Raw genomic sequence first — 7,731 nt, 5'->3', positions numbered from 1 at the left:
AATAATCATGCAAATAGTAGGGATTTTATAAAGAAGAGTTGGTCTGTATAGTGTTTTCACGTTAAGAGTTTTCTTGGACTCATTGCTTTATTTGTTTCCCTCCATTTTTTGTGATCCCATTTATATCTCAAGATAAGTTGGATCATCATGAGAAAACTATACACTTTGGGGACCTTTTCTTTGTTTGGGAAGCTTTCAGCCTTATGCCCCTCAAACCTCCACAGAGCAATTGGACTTGCATGATAGTTGCAATGGCTGGATGTCAAGATGCTATTGCTTACACTGGAGATCATATTGGCTAATCGAAAGTTAGTTAGAAATATTCATTGCTGCTTACACAGAAGTTAGATTCCCTGCTCTCTGGGTGCCAATTGGATGGTAGATATATTACACACAAACGTTTTGCCTTGGTTTCATGTTCCCATTCTTCTCTTGATTTAACAATAAAATAGTGTATTCCTAAGTAGAGCATGCTAACTTATTTCTTGTTTTTTGGATATCAATATTACACCCTTGGCTGGTTCATCAAATTTTTACCTATTGCCGGGCAGGGTTACATGTTTTCCACCAACCAACTTATGCTCCAATATGCTGGTTTGATGAATTCTCTAGGGACAGTATCTGTCCACATTAAAGGTTTCTCCTAGTTATAAGATAAGATTATTCATTCGATACCATAAGACATTAGATTAAATTTATATTTTGCTATATGCCATCCTGAGGAGGCAAGGTTATCCATTTGGTAAAACAATTTCCTTCTCTGAATCTTGGGTAATCTTCCAATTATTAACAAATTATCAGACCAATGTTTTCCTGATTTACTGATTAATCAAGTGTTTCCTAGGGATAAGTGACTACCACAATGCATTGGATTAAACTCATATTCTCCTATACTCCATCTTGAGGGTTGCTGAAGGTTTGTATCTTCTAAACTTCTGCATGATGGATATCACTAGAGTTATTCACAATACCAGCTGCCAACAACTTCCTTTATTGATCACTGTGAATGCTGCTGATGTTGCCTTTGTTTGAATACCTCCTACTTGGTATAGGACAAGCTTCTCGTTTATGAACTATGAAGAAGTTGTACCTCTTGTGTGTGTGCGCGCGCGCACATGCGTGGGTGCGGGTGCGTATGCGTGTTCTTCAGCATGGTAGCTTACTTGTTCATTTTACATCCCATCTCTTTTTACTCCTCTTATGCTTCTGACCAAATAGATGCACATTAAAGGAACAGACAGAATATCTTTCTCACAACAGTATTGTGAAACTCTGGGCCCAATCAACTAGATATTGAGAATCTGACCAAAATGTTTATGTTTTGCCCTTCCAATAACTGGAAGTAGACTTGATAGATGGTTGCTGAGAATCTTTTATATAAAGTTGTGTTTTAAGCTAACTGCATGGTAAGGCATCTGTTGTGGCAAAGGTGCATTTGCTGTTACACCCTCTGAAAATGTGGTGAGTACTTGGTGATTACACAATGGCTTTGACAGTTCTTTCCTCTCACTCGAGTTTCTTGTCTGAATGCATTTCAATCAAAGAGATTGACCAGCTGCAACAAAAATCATGATTGATCAAGCTACATGATTGATGGTTGCCCTCATTTTGTCATTCATCATAGAATACATATTTCTTGCATTACAGTCTCATGTTGTTTTGCCTTCATAAGAATTTGCTACCTACCAGCTATTGTTAGATGCACTGGTTTCAAAAATTTATAATCATGACATCTGATGTTACTTTGAAACGCATTATTCTGGTAGTTCTGTGTCTAGCATCTTTATAAGGTTCTTGTTCATGTCATTGAAAATCGCCCTGCAGCCTATCCTTGGTAGGGCAATACTAAAGAAAGCATTAGCCTGTTGCATTGGTGTGTTCTGATCTCTTTTCAATATTACTTTTTTATTTTGCTTTTGTAAAGCATCATAGCTTTATTTTCATAGATTACTAATATTCTATTCCATTATGTAGTCCCTAAAGTGTGTGATTTTCAGGTAAATATATTCATTAGTTCCGGTTGACATCTGGATCAGTGGCTGCAAGGGAAGTTGAGGGTACATGCATGGTCATATAAATGAAGCTTATGAATTATTACCCTAATTAACACAAAAGGGAAACCAGGAATGCGTTGGTTTTCATGCTATCTGGTGCACCTGTACGATTAACATTCCAGCTAAAAGCTCAACCGAAATGATCGGTAAAATGTTTCCTTAACAGATTCTTAGTGAATGAAAGGTTACTGGAATTTTGTCAGGTTTTGTATGCATAATGGTCTATTTTTTTCTCTAGACCACATCATTACCTTTACGAATAAATCTGCTAGCGTTGTTTTTGGCTGAAAAGATGATTGCTGAGTGTGTTGAAGATTAATTCTTCAAAACTAGATGAATTGAACTATGAATTGGTCATGCAGTGATGCATGTCATACAGATTTTGGTAGGTTGATGGGATAAAAGCTGACAAGATGATGCTGTAGCTTCTTTAAGCAGAAAGCTTTGGAGAATCTAGTGGTGGGTTAATGAGACATTCTGAGTTATTATGAATTTTGAGGGCTATAGCTGACTGATCTGTCTAGATTTGTTGGAAGCTGGGGGAATCATTATGGAAAACAGGCGTGTCACTTATTCCTCGTTTCATCACCACTTTGTTTGCAGTTTGCGCCACAGATTTTGAGCATGCCAAATCATTGTAAATGCTCTGGAGCATTTTGGAATTCTAAATGTTAAGAGAGTTTTTATTCAGAAGTTTTAACTAGAGTTTGAATCCAATATTATGTTTCCCCATGCCTTCCAAGTTACACTGCCTTCTTTTTATAGGGTGGACCATTCTTTTTACGTTCTTGTTAAAGCCAAGGTCTCAGCCAAAGAAGCATGGTCCCAGCTCAACTGAGAGGTGGTTGGACTGGCCCATGCATGAGCTGGGCCTTAGAATGGCCTAAAGTCCATGTGGGTCTGAACTCTTATGTTTATTGTTCTGATAGTTGTCATCATCCGAGTCCTTATCGTGCCCTTGTATGTGCCATGTGGCCTCAGAAGGATGTCCTTAGCTGATGTCTTTTATGGATTCCTTCTGCTTGTCCATTACTTGCTTGTGTTTTAGTCTTGGTTAATTACTTAAATGTTTGTGCTTCCTAATGTGAAGATAGAAGGTGTTGGGGTGAATTCTCGGACGATAACCGAGTAAGATGACAACTGACTAAGATGACAATATCGATTTTGATACCAGCTGATAATCCAATTCGAAATTCAGCCGACTAAGTTGGGCATACAACCGACATCTTCATATGATATTCAGCTGAAGACTTTTTCGGTATTTAGCTGACTATTTCGACCCAAAGACCCAAAGCGAATACGGATTAAGCGACGATTATTCAATGTGGATATTAGTTGCCCACAATTGCGAGATCATGGGATGTGATAATCATCCACTAATGGTCCATTATTCGATTTTAATATTTTAAATGATGGTTAATGAAATAACTGTCCACTAAATGCAATAATGTCCACGTTTCTACATTCTATGGGACGGGGGTTATAGAATAATAGCAACTCCACTTTATATAAAGGGAGGTAAGAGGGGGATCGGGATATATAAGATTTTTTTATACATTTCATTGCTCTTGTGCTTTTCATTCTGTCAACTGTTCTCTTTTCTTTGACCGACTTAAGCATTGAAAGGTCTCTGTTCGAACAATTTCCGGCAAGAGGACTTTATTTTGTAGGTTTCGTTCTCTCCAACATCCAGGTGCACTTCCTTGACTCAAGGCCGATTATCTCATCGAAACTTAGCGGCAATAGTTAGGCGTGCCAAGAAAGAGACAAGACTCCTCAACAAGAACCATGGCCAAAATGAGAGCGCAAATGCTTCAACCAGCTCCGCTAGACGTTCGTTTCGGTGTGAAGCATTTTCGACGACCGATGCTGAACCAGTGCTTCACGATCGGTGGTCATAGTGGACCAATAGCAATTTATTATCTTGGTGCAATAGGTGAAGATCTGAATCGAAGTAGTTCACAGTCTGCAAGAGACAGCAGAACAGTGATAGCAGCAGCAATGGTTGGGGGAGCCGGTGCCGCAACCTGTGCCTTCAAGATACAATCAGTGGCTTTCTTCTCTACATCGATAGACTCGGCACTCTCATCGTGCCGATCCTCAACCTATTTGGCACTCACATCGTGCCAATTCCCGATATGTCCGGCATGCCGACTCTAAGAAACAATAGTCTCTTTCCCCCGACGAACTTCCAAAAAGGGGAAGAGACCTCTTCTCCTTCAATCTCTTCTAGGAAAGATTCTACCTTAGGATATTCTTGCCATTTCGACGAATCTCAACGACGACTAGACGACTACAATCGTAAGCTATGGGAGATTGATCGCCGACTCAATCAACTTTAGCTTGACAATTGAGATTCATCTGGCATCCTCGACATCAACACTCATCCTCCATTTTTTCGATGAATTCTGGACGAGCCGATCCCAGCCTAGTTCAAGATGCCGTAGATGGAGCTTTATGATGGCTCCACCAACCCATTCGACTATTTAAAGAGCTAAAGGTTCTTATGTTGCTTCAGGGGGCTTCTGATGTTTTTCTCTGCATGGCCTTCCCAGTCACTCTACGAAAAATTGCTCGGGTTTGGTATTATGGGTTTCAATCGAAAAGTATTCACTCTTTTGAGTAGTTTGAACTATTGTTCATGGCTCACTTCAATACTAGCAGAAGGATGCTATGATATTCCAACAGCTTCTTCTCCGTCAAACATCAAGAGAGGGAGCCACTGAGAGATTACGTGGCATGCTTCAATGCCGCCATATTAGAGGTCCATGACCTCAATGAATCAAAGGCCATCTCAGCTATAAAAAAGAGACTCTGAAGTTTCAGGTTCACTTATTCTCTGGATAAAAAGTTTCTCCACACTTGTGCTGAACTTCTCAAGCACGCACGGAAGTACATTCACATCGAGAAAGGTGCTATCGATCGATGCCAATCCAAAGATAAAGGTTAGAAAAAGATGAAAAAGAATGGAACCTCGATAGGACCCAACAAGGTCCGAACTAATGAAGAGACTCCACCTCGCCGACAAAGCCCAAAGTCGAAGAACTTCAGCTATAGGTACAACTCTTATATCTCTCTTATTGCTCCTCATGCATAAATTCTCATGGGGATTAAAGAAGAAGGCTACCTCTGATGACCCCAGCAAATAAGGACACCACCGACATCATGCAATAGGAAAAGATACTGTCAGTTCCATCGAAATTATGATCATAATACCGAACAGTGCATTCAATTGAAGGATGAGATAGAGGTCCTAATTTGACAAATTTATCTTAAGAAATACCTACGGGACCGTCTGGCTCAACTGCCTGCTAATCCACAATCTCAGTCATGTCCCGAGGAAGAAACTCATGCCCAATTGATAGTGGATGTGATCAACATGATCTTCGAAGGAATAGCGCCTAAAGGGGCAAAAATTTGGGGGCTCATCGAAGCATCAGCGAGGAGATAATGCAATCATTTTCTTTGATGAAGACCTACAAGGAGTTCAAACTCCTCATGATGATGCTGTTATCATTTTCATGATAATAGCAAATTATAATATAAAATGATGTTTAGTTGATAATAAAAACTCAACTGACATCTTATTCTATGATGCTTTCTTCAAAATGCAATTTTCTACTAACCGACTAAAACTAGTTAATATGCCTTTAGTCAGATTTACTGAGGACTCGATGAAGGTAGAAGAAAAAAATAGAACTTTTCTTTACTATCGAACAATGACCATGATAATCTACTGCACGACTTAATTTCCTCGTGGTCTGAGTTTCTTTAGCCTACAATGAATATTGGGATGATTCGGATTAACATACTTTGGGCTGTTGTTTCGATATATCACCTACTCGTATGGCTTCCGACAAGAAATGGGACTGGCAAAAAGCGAGGAGATCAACAATTAGCCCGACAATGCTACTCAATGATGATCAAGGAGAAAAAATCTTTAGAAACTCTTCCTATTGATGGGTTGGACCAGCAAGAAGAGAAAAGCCATGGAGAATCTATCGAGCAACTTATCTCAATACCCTAGAAGGAGAAAGATCCAACAAAGATTATCTAAATCGGATCCATGTTAAGTCAAGATCTCCAGGAGAAATTCGTAGCTTTCCTGTGGGAGAATGCCGATATCTTTGCATGGTCAGCTTTGGACATGCCAGGTATATCTTCTAATGTGATTGTCCATAGATTAAATGCTGACTCCAAGTACAGATCGGTACATTAGAAGAAGAGGAATTTTGCTTCTGAAAGATAAAAGGCCATCAATGAAGAAATTGATAAATTACTAGCTGCAAATTTTATTTGAGAAGCAAACTATTCGGATTGGTTGGCAAATATAATAATGGTCAAGAAAGCTAATAGCAAGTGGAGAATATGCATTAACTACACCGACTTAAACAAAGCCTATCTAGAAGATAGTTTTTTCATTACAGAGAATCGATCAATTAGTCGACACTACATCGACCTTTAACTCTAGAGCTTTATGGATGCTTTCTCCAACTATAATCAAATTTGGAGACATCCGAAGATGAGGAGAAGATGGCATTCATCATTGAAAAAGGCTTATGTTGCTAAAAGTCATGCCCTTTGGTCTTAAAAATATCGAAGCGATATATCAACGACTAGTCAATAAGATCTTTAAAGATTAAATCGATCGCAATATAGAGGTATATGTCAACGACGTGCTCATAAAAAAAATGATGAGGCCTCTCAACATATTGACAACTTAGCATAAGCCTTCGATGTCCTAAAAAAATACTAAATGAAGTTAAATCCAATTAAGTATGCATTTGGGATAATTTCAAAAAAGTTTCTAGAGTTCATAGTGACAAGATGAGGCATAGAGATGAATCCTGAGAAGATTAAGGCAATCCTCGGTATGAAACCTTCAACTTCAAAGTAGGATATTCAAAAGCTAACCGGATGCATTGCATCCCCCAGCTGATTTATTTTCAAGTCGGCAAAGTGATACCTTTCGTTCTTCAAAACACCCAGACAAAAACACTCAGACAAATGAAGAACTTCTATTGGATGGAAGAATGTCAGAAAGTTTTTGAAGATCTAAAGTTGTACTTAAGCTATCCCCCTCTCTTGACAAAGCCAAACATGGGTGACAAAGTGCTTATGTATTTGCTACATCCTCTAAACCTATAAGCTCAGTTTTAATCTAAGAAGATGATGAAGTGCAAAAACCCATCTATTATATAACTCAGGTCCTACACGATACAGAGATAAGATACTCTCAGATCGAGAAAGTCATCTACGTGATCATCATCACCGTATGACGGCTATACCCATATTTTCAAGCCCATTCAGTAAAAGTCCTAACTGACTTTTCCTTAAAAATCTTATTATGATGGCCAGATACTTCGACAAGGATGGAAAAATGGGTGAGCGAACTCAGTGAGTTTGATCTTTCTTATCTTCTTCGGTCCTTAATGAAAGCTCAAATATTAGCCAACTTTGTCATCAAATACATGATGTTAAGCAATAAAGAAATTCAAGAGAAATCTAAAGAAGAAACTTTAGAATCGATATAGATTTTGCATGTGGATGGAGCATCTAATGCACAAGACTGTAGAGTAGATCTCATTCTGACTAATATTAATGGAGTAGTCACTTAGTATGCTCTTCAGTTCGCTTTCAAGACCTCAAATAATCAAGCCGAATATGAAGCCTTAAT

General features: G+C 38.7%; 1 long non-coding RNA gene across 2 annotated transcripts; it reads left to right on the top strand.

The window, feature by feature from the left end:
- The first annotated feature begins 592 nt into the window (after positions 1-592).
- On the top strand, positions 593-2,256 carry LOC140852074 (uncharacterized). Of its 2 annotated transcripts, XR_012134977.1 has the most exons (3): positions 593-916; positions 1,053-1,129; positions 1,998-2,256. It is a non-coding gene; the product is annotated as an uncharacterized lncRNA (long non-coding RNA). The 2 variants fall into 2 exon arrangements; XR_012134976.1 differs by having other exon boundaries at positions 1,053-2,256.
- The last annotated feature ends 5,475 nt before the right edge of the window (positions 2,257-7,731 follow it).

The sequence above is a fragment of the Elaeis guineensis genome, chromosome 10, assembly GCF_000442705.2.
Source record: "Elaeis guineensis isolate ETL-2024a chromosome 10, EG11, whole genome shotgun sequence".
NCBI classification, from domain to species: domain Eukaryota; kingdom Viridiplantae; phylum Streptophyta; class Magnoliopsida; order Arecales; family Arecaceae; genus Elaeis; species Elaeis guineensis.
Note: the sequence above shows the minus strand (reverse complement) of the source record. Positions and strands in the feature narration are given on the sequence as shown.